This window comes from Coturnix japonica, chromosome 2 (genome assembly GCF_054131305.1).
Source record: "Coturnix japonica strain WE chromosome 2, WE-NBRP24, whole genome shotgun sequence".
NCBI lineage: Eukaryota > Metazoa > Chordata > Aves > Galliformes > Phasianidae > Coturnix > Coturnix japonica.
The window spans coordinates 15,730,326-15,734,772 of NC_140664.1; positions in this window are offsets into that span (position 1 = coordinate 15,730,326).

A 4,447-nucleotide genomic window follows, 5' to 3' on the forward strand; every position below is an offset into this window, starting at 1 on the left:
AGAAATGAAAGAAAATGTTCTTTACTATGATAGTAAGGAAGAGAGAAGTTTAAACTTTGTATACGCTGGAATAGATCCATTGTAATGCAGAACAATTACATCCTGTGGTGATGTGGATTTTTCTTCATGAAAGTGCTGTTTGTGCCTTCTACCAGATTAAATTGACCCTTTCCAAGAAGAATCATTCTAGGCCTGAGGAAAGAGTTTAGCAGGAAAAGCAAAAACAACAAAGACTTAAAATATTCATGAATCCTCAGTTTTCTCATGTTAAAATAAACCAGTGCAGCATAAAATACCTGTGTTCATAGATCAGAAACCAAAGCTCACGTTCTGACCTGAGTGCCTATGTGCTAAGCCTACATGGCTGTTGAAAGTGTTGAGCTCCCAAAATCTGACTATAATAAATATGAGCTTCAGAAAAACTTTACTCTCTTGATTAAATTTGTGTGGGGATATCTAGATCCAAGTTGTGATGGTGGTGGTGAAACACCGACCAGTTCTGAATGTGACTGTGAGGAGCCAGCAATTAAAGATAGGAAATTAGGAAATACAGTTAAAAATTACAGTTTTCATCAAGTTTTCTTCTTTATTTCATGGCAGTGAGGAAGCATTTAAAGCCACCTTTATCATGTTGAGAGATAAAAACTAGACATAGATATTCTTTCTGATCTTTACTCAACAGAGGGAGAATAGGTCTCTTTCCACCCATTGGCTATTTGCTGAAATACCCTCTTGCGAAAAAAAAATATGTCAACAGGTATTTTGAAATCTAATCTGAACTACTCAAATACGAGAAGTCTGATTCATGATTTGGGCAGAAACTTATCTCAGAATAAAACGCTTTGATGAAATTTTGAAACAGGTTAACTAGATGTGAGGATATTTAGAACTAATTATCTAAAAGTAGCATTTCTTTGTGTAAACCTCATTAAAAGTTTGATCCTCAAAAGTGCTGAAAAATCACGTTTAAAGTGCTGCTCAGCTTTTCCATGCCAGATGAGTTAAAAGGTGGAATACATTTATACAAGTCAGTGAACTGCTCTAAACTTTCAAATTTTGGGGATACCTCAGTGTATTCTGTAATGGAGAATAAGTGCAAAGACAGAGTGTATATATAATCTGTTTTTTGTTCTTCAGCTGAAAGAAACTGAGCTGCTGCTGGCAGCTCCAGGGATCATTCCTGAACTTCCAGAAAGTTTGAGTAACTGAACAAAACCAGCTCTTCCAGAAAGAGAGAGCTGAATTTGTACACAGAGGCTTGAACAGAGCCAGCCAACAGAACAGGGTGCTCTGCCCTCATCAGTGCTTACCAGCTGGCACGCCAACTGCAGATTTTATCAGCAGCAGCTTGATACTTGACTCGATCAATGACTGAAAGAATGGATAACCTCTCTGCTAGTAACTAACAAACAGAAATCATCAGGGATTTCTCAGAGAGTTAGGGATTTTGTTTGTTTGTTTTGGTTTTGTTTTTTAATGATCTGTTAGTAAACCATTTGATTAATCTTAAGGTAAATGTAAAGAACTAGATCCTCTCATTCCAAGCAGACTGCTGATTAACCTATTCATTACACTAAAGTAGTGAAGCATAAATTATTTATAAGGAAACAGATGAAGTTTTCCTCATTTTGGGCTCCAGTCATTACAAGTTTGGCTCTGCAGCCACAGCTGTTTCTTTCAGAAACTGATTAGCTAAAAATAAAAGAAGAGGCCAACTAGAACATAATTCTGATTTCAGTTGCAAAGAAAGCCAGCAGGTAAGAGCATTGGGCATCCTTCATTGCTCTAGTGAAAATTCAATCAGAAAATAAGTCAAAACTCAAGCTATAAAATATCACAATCACTACACCTGAATGTATTTTTTCACCAAAATTAAACATATAGAATTAAAAAACATTTCACTTCACTGTGCTTCACTTTTTTTCAGACTGTTTCGGTCCCCCTAGGGCCTGACTAAAGGAGAGGATAAACCAACTTTTCTCAAAGTGTCTTCCATTGACATCAGGAGGACTATTCAAATTACTGTCACATAGAATTTGGTCCAGTGAACAGCCAGAGATATACTAATTTACTCTAGCTTTTATCTGACCCATTATTTCAGTGCCAACATACAAACTGATTTTATTTCTTACAAGCTTGTCTGCAAGAAGACTAAGCTATTCTGCTGCTAGAGTTATCTATATGGCTGTCAGCTAGAAGTAGTGTAAACCCACAGCTGAGATAATTTCCATCAATCTTAAACTGACACATTCTTAGCTGTCTATTTCTGGGTGCTGTCTACTAAAAACTTTTTGAAGGAACAGATACATTTCATGATATTAGGCATACAGAAATTTGGGGGGAAAAAGTTTTCTAGAATCATGGAATATCCTGAGTTGGAAGGTATCTGTGAGGACCATTGAGTCCAGGTCCCGGCCTCACACAAGGCCACCTAAAAATCAGACCATACACACAACTGTCTGAATATGTTGTAGGTATGGGACTTTAAGCAGCACATGTGATCTTATTTTTCAGTGTGCAAAAACATTACCCCCAAAACAATAAGAAAAATAACAGGACAATGTTTTTCTGGTTGCATTTTGAATATTACCAATTGTTTTCAATCCTCAACCAAATGAGTAGGAACAGATTGTGCAGACAGCAGCTGGCAAAACAAAGGTGTCCCTGTGCATCTGATAATGAAACCAACAATTAAACACATTTATTTCTCAAGAAACTTCTGTCCAATAGTAATGCAAACCTAACCTCATTCTTAGAAACTTATCAAGATATCTGAGCGGTCCATTTCATTATTCTTTGGATCTGTATAGGTAGTTAATCATGCCTTTTACTTTGTGTACAGAGGCTGCACTGATCTGATGAACAGACCTCACTGCAGAATGTGCCGCTCTCAGTTTTGATATCAAACACAGCCTGTGCTATGCAGACAAGCTGCTGACGGGTGACTGGTCAGCCAGAATTCTCTCTTTCTCTGAATGCTCCTACATTCCAAGCCAGCCTGAGCAAAACATTACAATTTATATTTGGAAGTATGCAAAATAATTATTTGTTCAGCCTTCAAGTCCAGATTGGTCATCACGATTTTGTGAAAATCCACGTGTTCAGTCTTAATTGTGTGCCAAGAATGAACTGCCTATGAAAGAGAATGACACAGCACTTAAAGCAAGTTGCTGATGTGTTTAGAGAACTGTCATGTTCTAGCTGAAATCTCAAACGTTTATTAATTGGACAACAAGCCTTACACAGTGTGATACTTGAACACATGAAGTCTGGCTCTCTCTTATTGCTGGAGACGTAAAATGAAGGAAATCAGTGGATGCTTTGGAGCAAGTTCTAGGTACATTGCAACCATTAATCAAGAAAAGACTTCTGAAGGCATGTGGAAAATACTGAAGAATGTCAGGAAAAACAAAAGAAAGGACAAAACAAAAGAACAAAAAAAGGAGGGATGTGGAAGATATTTTACATCCTTGCCATTCAGTTAAATAGACACTTAAGCAGCATGTGTTATGCTGGATTACGTGAAGAAACATTGTCTTCTATCAGTTGCCACTGGGTAAATTAGACCTACAATGAAGAGCTTAGAACAAACACTGAGATTTTGAAATCAAACAGAACATGTTCATTGCAAATAATCATTTTGCAAAAGGTCCACTGTGTATGGACCTTTAAGTGGAAGAAAGAATATTCTTCTTTCTAGTACCCACAATTATTCAGCAGCATAGAGACATATTAAGCATGCTCTAAGTGGCAGGGTTCATTGCAGTACCAGCCAGAGCCTAAGAAGTTTCAGCTATGTTACATGGCAGACCCCGGCCTTGGCTTGTGCTGAGTTCCAGTCTCAGCAAGAACTTGGCCTCATAAGGTGTACTGTTACAGGCAGATCCATTACACCCTGCTGTTCACTAATTTGCAGCTGGAGCAGGTAATTTCATACGCTTGCACTCTGGCATCGATCATCACACCTCTGCCATTCCATCACAGCTATTTACTACCAACTGGACTTGTTCAGCTGCTGCCCCAGCTGTCTGGCTTCAAACACCCAGCATGTGAAACAAAAACCCAGCTCTGTCACAGAGCATATTATTTTCTCTGGAGAAGTGGCTGAACAAGGATTCAGCAAAGCCCACGGCAGTCCCCAGGCTGCGGCTGCCACCTCCCGGGCTCCTCGGGTAACCACTCCAGCCAGCCATCCTGCTGAGCAGGCAAAATTGTCTGAACAACTCAGTGATGCCTTTCGGAGTGTTCTTCCACTTTGGAGTAATTAGATTTACATTCACCTATTAACTTTCCCTCGTGGCAAAGTTAGTAGCTTGTTGAGATCCTCCTTATGCTCATCTACACTTCCTTATCAATTGAAATTTATTGCAAGGACTTTTAAAAGGTGAAAATTGAAACAGGTGTCACCCTATGACAGTGAACCGATAAAGAACCATAGAAACACAAG